Source organism: Boleophthalmus pectinirostris, unplaced genomic scaffold, assembly GCF_026225935.1.
Source record: "Boleophthalmus pectinirostris isolate CB_2022bp ecotype Guang Dong unplaced genomic scaffold, ASM2622593v1 HiC_scaffold_1, whole genome shotgun sequence".
In the NCBI taxonomy this organism is placed as follows: domain Eukaryota; kingdom Metazoa; phylum Chordata; class Actinopteri; order Gobiiformes; family Gobiidae; genus Boleophthalmus; species Boleophthalmus pectinirostris.
The window spans coordinates 37548479-37560943 of record NW_026570970.1 but is presented as its reverse complement, the minus strand read 5'-3'; the positions used below and the strand labels follow the sequence as shown (position 1 = coordinate 37560943).

At 41.0% G+C, this 12465-nt stretch overlaps 1 pseudogene; it reads right to left on the bottom strand.

The window, feature by feature from the left end:
* Positions 1 to 12053: 12053 nt before the first annotated feature.
* Positions 12054 to 12171, bottom strand: LOC129409120 (5S ribosomal RNA; annotated as a pseudogene).
* Between the last annotated feature and the right edge of the window lie 294 nt (positions 12172 to 12465).

The following is a 12465-nucleotide window of genomic DNA, read 5'->3' as shown; positions in this document are numbered from 1 at the left end:
CCGGTGAATCTTCTATTTGGCACGTGGCAGCTAACGCGTTAGCTATCTCCACTCATATGTAAGGTCTATGGATGAGGATGAGGTTTGACCCTGAACAAAAGCACACATCTGTTGAGGAGGACCCTGATGTCACAGAGGCTGAATGAGAGGTCTTCAAGTCAAGAAAAGGTAATGTTTCATGGTCATCAAGCCTTCATGACACCCAATATAATTATAATTATATACATTATATTTATATTATATATATTGTATTTTATATTATTATGATTATGTTATAATTATATAATATCATTACTAATTTTATCACTATAGGAAATATAATTAGTGAATTTAAACAGTTTTTGTAATCAAAAACCAAAAAACCAAAAAAACAAATTAAAAGCGTTTCCATGGACATGAACACATACAAAGTTAGTTATAAGGTGAAAAACAATATTGGATGATAACTAGTGTTTTTAAGTATTTTCAGGCTGATGAAAATCACAAGTCAAATTCGACCCACTAAAAGTAAAAATGTGTGCAGCTTTCTAACACAATACAAGGGATAAAAAAAAAAAAGTGTTTCTCACCTTCCACGGTAGTTGGTCTCTCTCCCCTCTTCCAGTTCGGGTCCTTTACCAGAGGCCTGGAAGCTTGAGAGTTCTGTGCAATATCTTTGCTGTTCCCAGTGCGGCACTTTTCTGGACTGAGATGGCTGTTGTTTTTCCTGGTATCTGCTGTAGCCACTCTTCCAGTTTGGGGGTTACAGCCCCGAGTGCTCCAATCACCACAGGCACCACTGATGCCTTTACTTTCCAGGCTTTCTCCAGTTCCTCCTTGAGCCCCTGGTATTTTTCTAGTTTCTTGTGTTCCTTTTTTCTTATATTAGCATTGCTTGGTCTTGTGATGTCCACCACCACGGCTCTGCTCTGTTGTTTATCCACCACCACTATGTCTGGTTGGTTCGCTATCACCATCCTGTCAGTCTGTATCTGGAAGTCCCACAGGATCTTGGCTCGGTCGTTCTCCACAACCTTTGGAGGTGTTTCCCACCTTGATCCTGGGGTCTTCAGCCTGTACTCTGCACAGATGTTTCTGTACACTATGCCCGCCACTTGGCTATGTCGCTCCATGTATGCTTTCCCTGCAGCATCTTACACCCTGCAGTTATTTGCTGGACTGTCTCAGGAGCTTCTTTGAACAGTCTACACCGTGGGTCTTGTCTGGTGTGGTAGATCTGGGCCTCTATTGCTGAAGTGTCCAGGGCCTGCTCCTGAGCAGCCAAGTTGAGAGTCTCTGTGCTGTCCTTCAGACCAGCCCTCTCAATCCACTGGTAGGATTTCTTGATAGCAGCCACTTCAGTTATGTTCTGGTGGTACACCCCGTGTAGGGGCTTGTCCTCCCATGATGGTCCCTCCAGCACCTCTTCCTCTGGACCCCACTGTCTGAAATATTCTCTGAGTACGTCATCTGTCAGGACCTTGTCCATGATGTACTGAAGGAGCTTGGATGTTTCATCCTGGACAGTGGTTCCCACACTCACTTGTCCTCAGCGTCCTTCCTTCCGGCTTGTGTACAGTCACAGGGTGCTGGATTTGGGATGAACCCTCCATGCAGGTCAGGAGCTTTCGTGTCTTAACATCTGTGGTCTGTATCTCCTCCTTTGGCCAGCTTATGATTCCTGCTGGGGATCTGATCACTGGCAGGGCGTAGCTGTTTATTGCCTGCGCTTTGTTCTTGCCATTGAGCTGCTTCTTAGAACTTGTCTCATTCTTTGCAGGTATTGGGCCATAGCCACTTTCCTTGTTGCCTCTTCGAGGAGCCATTTGCTTGTGGGATACCAAGGTACTTGTAACTGTCTTCAGCGTCTGCTATTGTTTCCTCTGGGAGTGAGACTCCCTCTTTGCGGACTACCTTCCCTCTCTTTGTCACCATCCTACTACATTTCTCAAGCCTGAATGACATTCCATTGTCTGTGCTGTAAATCCTGGTGGTGTGGATCAGTGAGTCAATGTGTCGCTTGCTCTTAGCGTACACCTTGATGTCATCCATGTAGAGGAGGTGACTGATGGTGGCCCCGTTTCTGTGCTGGTATCCGTAGCCAGTGCGGTCGATGATTTGGCTGAGGGGAGACAGTGAGTCTCCTTGGTATATGCCACATTTGATGGGCAAGTGGCTTCCCATTGGCTTCAAGGGTGTTTTTTCATGACCACATTGAGTTTGCAATGAAGGCCCTTAGAGTCCTGTTGATATTGTAGAGCTCCACGCATTCAGTGATCCATGTGTGTGGCATTGAGTCATAAGCTTTCTTGTAATCAACCCGGGCAGTGCACAGGTTGGTCTTACGGGTTCTGCAGTCACGGGCGATTGTTCGGTCAACCAGGAGTTGGTGTTTGGCTCCCCTAGTGTTTTTGCCAATGCCCTTATGTGCTGTGCTCATGTATTGAAACATGTGCCTGCTTATCTTAGCCGCGATGATGTCTGACATGAGCTTCCATATTGTGGAGAGACAGGTTATTGGCCGATAGTTGGATAGGACTGCACCCTTTGACTGCCCTTGGGTTAACTATGCAGGGTGAGTCCCATCCCTTAGCAGCTGATTTATTGTGCTGCCAGACGGTCGCAGAGAGCAGTGAGCTTCTTTAGCCAGTATGCGTGGATCATGTCAGGGCCTGGTGCAATTCAGTTGTTCATACCTGAGACTCTTTCTGCCACTGTGATGGTGACTGGATTCTGTTCAGGGAGTTTGCTGTGGTCTTGTCTCTCTGCTCTGGTGTTATTACCCTGCCACTGAGCGTACACTTTTTGCTGGTTGTGCTGCAAACAGCCGGTTTATTCATCTGGCTTCGTTATCTCGTGTGTACCTCTTTAGGCAGCTGGCCAAGGTGTGTGCTTCAGGTATGGACATCTGGCTCTTGGGTACTTTTATGGGCTTTTTCATTGCACCTCTCTGGGCCTCTGACAGTTGACTCACTTCTCTCTGCGCCTCCTTGATATAAGCCTCTAACTGTCTTTTCCAAGGTGTGTATTGTATCTCATGGCTCCCATGGTTGCTCTTATAGCCCAGCACCTCTAGGATCACTGCTGCTGAACTGTATATCAGCTCATTGGTTTCAGTGATTGTTGTGGTAGGGATCACTGTCAGTGCTGCATTCACATCTTCTAGGAGACTTTCAGATGGTACTTCATTTAGCCTCTGTAACTGGCATCGGGGTTGCCTTGTTTTCTTTCGGGCCATGATCTTATCTTTCAGGTCAGTCGCTGCCTCGCTCAGCGTGATATTTATTGGGGCTTCATACCCAGTCTCTGGTTGGGGAGTTGGTGTTAACTCCCCTCTGACCTGGCATTCTGGCTCCCCCTTGCCGTAGCATTTGTGTTGTACCTTGACAATCTCTAGTTGTGATAGCAGTCGCTGTTGGTGGATGTTGGAACACTGAGCTACTAGTTGTTTGGCCGTCAGCTTGGACTGTGGGTATCATAATAACCATTTCTCCCACATCCTGTTCATGTAACCCCTCTGACGGGTTACTGTAGTAGTAGCATTCCAACAGAGCCTTATTCTCACATCTCATACATTTCCTCTGTGTTCCAGTTGCCCATTTTTCATCAAGGTGCTCTGGTTCCCCAGCACCTGATGCAGATATTGTTTGACCGGGCGACGTCTGAGCCGGCATCTCGTGAGTCTCATTGTCTCTCATCATTGTATGAGGTGGGCAGTAGCACAGAGGGTCTTGCCCAAGGACCCACACTGGTTAGCTCATTGGGGGGTATTCGAGGCCTGGTACCCTATATATATATATATATATATATATATATATATATATATATATATATATATTATATATATATATATATATATATATATATATATATATATATATATATATATATATACACATTTCCACTGCCATCCTGCCTTTAACATTATGCAAAAGTGAAGACCAACAGAAAGCACTGTTTCTCGACATAAATGTCTCCCTTGTTGTCTACTCATCTCTGTCAGAGTCATCTTCATCAGAAGGGCTATGATCAGAATTCTCTTACACGCTGTCTTCCTGCTCAGACACATCTTCCTCCAAATCACTATCAGTCTTCTCATGTTGGAAGATCAAATCAAGGGCTTGTGGCATAGTAAGCTTGCTGCCATGATGTCAGGCACTAAAACGGCAACTCAGGTACTTTTATACCCCACCCACTCCCCTCCCACCACCACCCTCCCAGCCTAAACTGACTCACATTTGTTATTATTTTGTCACATTTCAGATGCTTGTGCTTGCAAGTGCAGCTCGTGTCTGTTTCAAGGCCCCTCTGACCTCCAGATGACTTGTGTTTCTTATGTACACCATATACAGGGTGATCACTCCTTTCACTGTTTTGAGATTCCCCCATGTCCCTTTAAAACCACTTACCATCCACCCGCCCGCCCGCGGGCGATTTTCCCCAAAAAAATTTTCACTCTGTATTTTCACCTTCATTATTTTTTTCACTACTGGCATGCCATACATCGTTTGAAAGCTTAATTTCTCAATAAAACAACCATATCATTCATTTTATGCCATACAACGAGCCCAAAACGCTATAACTTAAAAATTCACATCATAATCAAAGAATAAAATATGCATTTCTTACCTTTGAGCCGGTTCTGTCGGTCCAAAACGCGTTCAATCCATGAAAAGTTGTACTCAATAAATCGGTAATAATCCACAGAAAAAGAATATCAAGTTGTTTTTCCAAAAAATAATTCCATGTGGGTAAATAATTCAGAAAATCGTCGTCCATATGAGTGGATGAATCTGTGAATGAAAATATTATGTCTCTTCTCCACCTCTTCTCCCCCTCTCTTTTCCCTTTCTCCCCACTCTTGGGTACGCTTGTTTTCCTCACACTCTTAGCTTCAAAATGAGACCCTCCCCGCTGTTGTCGGTGCCGGGGTTTAGCTGGGACAAGCCGCTGAAAAAGCTAACGCACCCACGTACTTCCTGGCTTTACGCACGCGTCATCAGTTTGTTTACGGGAAATCTCTTCAGTCATTGGATCTTCCAGAAAGTGATTGACATATTGTTTTAGCCTATCACCAGAGCTTTCAAACGGTGGGTGGGACATTCAGATTGTATTGGAAACGGGAGCTGTGTTTATAAGCGCAGCAGAGAGACCATGAGTGAGACACAGAGAGCAGTGTGGGAGGTGCCATTGATTGCAGAACTGCTACTTGGAGGACAATTTTGGCTACTTTTTGTTTTTTTTCTTGAGAAAACATGCCTAAAGCTCAGAAGAATTAGTATTATAATAATAACAATTATTATTATTATTATTATATTATTATTATTATTTTGGCACAAATTTGGCAATCTTGTGCTGAATTGTCATTTTGTTTACACAAAGGCTCACAGCATCAAAACCCTTTGTCCTAGAGATCTGAAATTCTACACAGTTGTTGCCAACAACTTGAACAATGAGTGTAGTGAGTCACAAATGCCTAGCATGAAGTATGCCCAAGCTAAGGCCTTTAATTTTTTCAATTTTTTTTTTGAAACAAAAAAATACAAATTTTTTTCAATTTTTTATTGACTGTACTGTAGGTTAGGCAGCACTCACAGTCTTCATGTACATATCTACAGAAACTAGAAGGCCTAAGCTTTAAAATTGTGCCTCACACAAGCATGTGGGTTCTAAGGTTTTCTTTTAATAAGCTATGGCATATGGGTATGTAGTGCTATTGTGCACACACCAAAATGAGGTGGGTGGTAACAGGTTAAAAACCTACAGGTGTCTGTCTCTGGGAACCTGGGGCATTGGGGAATCTCAAAACAGTGAACTCTTGAACTCTGTCACCTCTGTCCCATAAAAAAAATACACACAAACATGGTCTGTACAGTTTCACAGTTTTAAGATTCCCTAAAACTTCCATTTTCTTTCATTTGACGCGCATTGATAGATCTAAATTCAATCTCAGTAGGTATGCGTCAAAATTGACCCGAACCAGCGTCAGTGACCAAAAATTTGCACACCTGTACAGAAGTATACGATTTTAGAATATTTTCATTTTGTGCATTTTGGCAAAATTTAGGAAAAGTCAGAAAACAGAGTGATAATGCTTAGGGTATTTTTACTACTGCTGAATGTCAAATCAGGTCAAATTTGTCCCGACTAGTATGTAAGGGATACACTCAACCACCACAGACTCTTCAGAGAACTTCTGCAGGTGACAGGACTAACTGATATATTTGTAAAATGATATTGACATAACAGGACTCACTAATTTAATGTCTCTGTTCTAATGTGACAGCAGCACGACTCCTGGAGTTGTCCTGTCACTTCAGGGCTGTTAGGTTCACACAAAAATATGATGTGAATTTTATCTGCAAAGTGATGTGGCTCTTCCACAGAACTAAACAGACACATTCACAAAGTCAAACTGGTCTTGTGTCTTGTCAAACACAACAGTGACAAACTCTGGTCTCTAATACTAATTACTGTCTTCTCTTACTGTTCAATGAACGATAAATGAAACAAACATGTTTAGCTCTTTGTACTATGAACATTTGGTTGTTTTTTTACAGTATGTTTTTAGCTGCAGAGAGTTGAATAAGTTCTAAGTTCTACAGCTCATAACACCAATTAACTGCATATTATATATATATATATATATATATATATATATATATATATATATATATATATATATATATATATATATATAATAGACAGTGGGGTCCAGAGGAAGAGGTGCTGGAGGGACCATCATGGCAGGACAAACCCCTACATGGGGCGTACCACCGGAACATAACTGAAGTGGCTGATATCAAGAAATCCTACCAATGTCTTGAGAGGGCTGGTCTGAAGGACACACAGAGGCACTGATCCTGGCTGCTCAGGAGCAGGACCTGGACACTCGAGCAATAGAGGCCCAGATCTACCACACCAGACAAGACCCACGGTGTAGACTGTGCAAAGAGGCTCCTGAGACAGTCCAGCACATAACTGCAGGGTGTAAGATGCTGGCAGGCAAAGCATACATGGAGCGACATAACCAAGTGGCGGGCATAGTGTACAGAAACATCTGTGCAGAGTACAGGCTGGAGACCCCAGGATCAAGGTGGGAAACACCTCCAAAGGTTTGTGGAGAATGACCGAGCCAAGATCCTGTGGGACTTCCAGATACAGACTGACAGAATGGTGATGGCGAACCAACCAGACATAGTGGTGGTGGATAAGAAACAGAGCAGAGCCGTGGTGGTTGACATCGCAATACCAAGCGATGGTAATATCAGGAAAAAGGAACACGAGAAGCTAGAGAAATACCAGGGCTCAAGGAAGAGCTGGAGAGAGCCTGGAAAGTAAAGGCATCAGTGGTGCCTGTGGTGATCGGACACTCGGGGCTGTAACCCCCAAACTGGAAGAGTGGCTTCAACAGATACCGGGAAAAACAACGGACATCTCAGTCCAGAAAAGTGCAGTACTGGGAACAGCAAAGATACTGCGCAGAACTGTCAAGCTCCCAGACCTCTGGTAGACGACCCGAGCTCAATGAGGGTGAGAGAGACCTACCACCGTGGAAGGTGAGAAACACATTTTATATATATATATATATATATATATATATATATATATATATATATATATATATATAGGGGTGTCAAATTATCGCGTTAATTGCGATTAATTAATTACAGTCATATTTAGCGCGTTATGTTTTTTAATCGCGTTAATCTCATTTTTAATCTCTAACTTTACTGTTTCTGTATGTGAGTTGCTTTATTATAAAACCTGTTTTTATGTGTTGTTGGGACAACAACACACACACGCACAAACAAAAAACACATTTATACATTTTTTAATTTCGGCAATTCCACTCATTGTCGGAAACCCACACAAAACACGCGCAGTAAGAGCGAAGTTTACGGCGTCAGTCGCACAATGGACGAGGTGGAAGAGCCAGTAGAACAGAGGCAGCAGTGCACAGGTAAAAACACATTCGTGTCTTGGAAATTATTCTCCCGACGTGAAATATAAAAGAAAATAACAAATATAATATCGCCTACAACTTAAATGTCACTGGTGAAAACAACCTGCATAGGCTCATGATGTCTGCACTACTGTCCTATACACAAACACACACAAACACACACAAACACAAACAAACACACACCTTCATCATCGTCATTAACCTGAGAACGCGCGGACCACGTTTCCTTCCGTAGTTACTGCGCGGACACTGACGTGCTCCCGTGAGCCACGTGTGAATCTGTTTTCTCGCGTACGCTGCGTAAACCGCGCTTCCTCCTGTGCGCCTCTAAACCAGAACTAACACCAAGACTAAAACCAGGACTAAACCAGAACTAAAACCAGAACTAAAACCAGGACTAAACCAGGACTAAACCAGAACTAACACCAGGACTAAAACCAGGATTAATCCATTCCAGGACTAAACTAGGACTGAAGTAGGACTAAAGCAGGTCTAAACCAGGACTAAAACTAGGACTAAAACCAGTGATCTCATATATAAAGCATTTCTCTATCAATAATATTTTTAATATGGTTAAGGAAAGACTGGACTTTTTATTGTCTTTAAGTCGACAAAAGTTATTATGTTCAGATTTCCTCGTCTTTGCTACTTTACAGCAAACAGTTTCTTATTCATGGAGACTTGGGCTCAACAGCCAATTTGGAGAGATTTGTTAAACAATAAATGACTTTATAAAGTCACTTTTTTTGTTCTATATCAGTCTTTTGATCTGCCACAATAATGTAATAATGAATTTAAATGAAAATACCTCAGATTGAAGGCTTTTCTCAACAATTTTTAGGTGAGATTAAAATGAGATTAATTAGATTAATTAATTACAGATCATAATTAATTAATCTCTCAATTTTTTTAATCGCATGACAGCACTAATATATATATATATATATATATATATATATATATATATATATATATATATATATATATATATATATAATATATAGTGTATATTTTTATATAGAGTCTATTGCACTTAGACAACCACTGTGTGACCCACTTCACACGAGCTTCACACTCACACAAACTTAGAATTTACAATAATGACCCGACTGAAGTGTTGTATTAAATGTTTTAGGTCATTGTCACAGTTCAACCAACAGGCTTTGAGCTTTGAGTCTGTTCTTTTCTACCTTACACTCCTTAAGATGGCAATTATAAAGAAATAATCCACCATTTGAAAGTCTGTAAACAAATACATTGTGAACTGGAAATGGGATTAACACACAATATCAATGTATGTTTTTAGAAACACTTTTGTTTTAACAATTACTATAATTTAAATGAGAAATGAGGAATTGAGTTAATTATCTGGTATAATGTTATAAATGTTGTGACTCTAATCAAAATAATATTTAAGTTACACTAATTTGAAGCACTAACCAAAAGACTATTTCTTTACATAACATTTAATGTGTCTGGCAGAAACATGATGATTTTTTAAATGTATTTATTTATTTATTATTTATTTATTTTTTAATTTGATAAGTTGCTTTAAAACAGAACCACACCTCCATTGTTAAAAATACCTGAATGATAATTATTGGTTCCACACACTGAGCTGCATGCCACATATAATGACCATGGTAGCTTCTTGTCCTTGTGTGCCCGGTTTTATCCACAGCACAATAAACTGGTGCAGAATTAGCTCTGATTAGAGGCTTTGCAAACACACACCCTTCAGGTGTTTATCAGTTTATACTCTGTATTTAAACTAATGATTCTGATTCCAGTCATATGAAAGGCTTGAGTAGAACCTTTGTTTTCATTAGCACATTCCTTCCACTCTGGTTTGATCTGTTTTGTGTCTTCACAAATGTTCCACATTCATTGTCATTGGTGCTGAGTTGACAACATTCAAATTAAATTTGACAATAATGTGAATGACAGACACATGACATTTCAGCAATCTTCAATATATGATTCACTTCAGAGACACCATGAGCTCAAACACAAGACGTTATTAAGAGGGGTATGAAAATGTACTTATTATATTTACTTTTAAATATATTTCTACATTGTGATGTTCCAAAAGGAACATTTATGATTTTTTTTTTTTTTTACTATGATAACTTTTCATGATGTTGTTGATGTGTTGTACTAAACATGGGCTACGACTCAACAAATTACTAAAAGAATCATAATGAATGGGTTCGGTGAGGAACAAAGTACTGACCAAGTTTTTGTGAGTTTTATGTGAAATTACTGCATGAATAAACTTTTACTTTTTAATGCTCAGTTATTATTTTGACTATTGAATTAGCTCAGAGGATCATTTTCATTATATTATTGTGACAAACTAAGAACAGGTTGTGTCAAAAATGACCCTGACGGGTTAGAACAAGTCTGCTGTAAACAGGAAAGGCACCTGTGCTCCAAACTCTGGGTGATCACACACAGCTCCAAACTTTTAGACCCTTTTTGGCTCATTTTGGTGAGTTTCTGTGGAAGTTCTCTGAAAGAAGAAGAAGGCAAGTCTGGGGTCAAATGCACTGTTTATCTGACAAAGTTCATCTAGTCTTTTTAAAACAGGGGCGGTGTTTTGCGTTTTTAATGTAACAGTAAGTAAAAAAACTAAATTCCAAATAGTGCAGTCATAAAGAGACAAAAGAAAGTCTTAAACACATGCTTTAACTGCATAATAACTGTTACGTATCTTTATCTTTATGTATTTTTAGTAACAGCCACAACCCAATGCATTTTTGCACCAGGATTAATGTTGGATTGATGTCACATTTCAGTCACTAATTAGAGGTTAACACTCGTGCATTATTCGTCTTGTCACGTCACACACGTTTCAGGTGTCATTGTTTAGATATTTAATGCAGCTAAAACCAGCCATTTAGTTATTTTAGTTTGTTCATAAATATATAAATATTAATTGAAATTCAAATTTGCCAATGTTTTAGCTGATGAAAAAGTTCTAGCCTGAGTCCATTCTAACAGACAAACTCCTCAGAGAAAAAAAGGTGACAGTGTCCAGCAGTGGCGAACCAGAAGGTGTAGCTCTCACGTAAATGGGACCTGTTTACATGACAGCTTCAGTTCCGATAAAAAATTATTTAATAATTTGGAATAAAAAAAGACCATGTAAACACTTAATTCCTAATGATTATTCAGAATTAAACTTAAATCCGAATTAAGTGGGTGGTTTATTCCAATTTTAAAGCTGAATTAATTTATTACTCAATTATGTACACGTTTATTCCTCTTAAAAAATCATTTCGGTTATTCAGCACATGCGTGTTGGGTCACCTTTCTGACGCAATGACACACAAGATGGTGAAAAAAGTTTGTCTCACATTTGTGTCGGGGTCAGCTCGATGTTCCTCATACCTCTGTTCCCCTGGTGCCTATGTAATTGCAAAAGATACATATCTTCGCCATTAACACCGTGGGCCGTCCTCATCCCAAGTTACCATCATGAACTCATAAAATAGCAGCATGTAGTCAAGAACTTTACACAACTCACTGCACATCAGTCTGGAGCAGAAGCTCTGAGACACGAGAGCACTCACCGTAGTGTGCAGCCCCTCATTGGTCTTGTGCTGTCCTCCGAGTGTGTTGGTGTCGTGAGATAGGTCGGCAACAGGGGGCGAGCATGACCAGTGTGAAATCGACTGTGTCCGAGGGGTTCTGTGCCTTCTTCTACACACAGGATCAGTGCGGCAAAACTGAGAATGCGCTGTGGACTACAGGTCTGGGCATACTGCTCCTGTCCTCTGTGTTCGAGGACTGCAGCTGGTACCAAGTTGGTGCAAAACATCCAGACAGAAGTGCAAATTCCTTTTTTTTCTGTTTTTAATTTATATAGTGCTTTTCACAGACGTTTGTCACAAAGATGCTTTACAGAGCATTTTCTCTATGGTAAATTACTACTGTAGTCACAGCTGCTCTGGGACAGAGTGACTGAAGTGTGGCTGCCATGCCAATCGGCACCAGCAGTCCCTCTGACCATCACCAACACTCAAGCACACGGCACTTTCATACTAGGCAATGTGGGTGAAGTGCCTTGCCTAAGAACACAACAGCAGGTTTTGCGACTGGTGACCCACTGTGGCACCTGATTTTCCCAGTGGTCTCCCATCCAAGTACTAACCAGGCCCTGCCTTGCTTAGCTTCTGAGGTATGACGGAATCAGTCTTTGACAAGCCAGTATGGCCACAACCACCGCTTGGTTGGTTATAGCTCCAGCTCATCTGGGCCTGACCTGAACCGGAACTGCTCCCCGCTGGTTCAGGAGTCTCTGTCCAATTAGATCGCTTCCCCACCCCCAGGCATTGAGTGGACTCAACTCTTCCAGACCTAAGGGCAATTTTGGTACATATGTCCTCGCCTGGATTTTTTTCTTCATTTTGCTATTAAAACTCCCCATTTTACCCCCTAATGAAGTGCTATACATCCTTTTTTCAGTACAACCTTTTATTTCACAATCTGAATGCTGTAGTTGTGTCATATGGCTG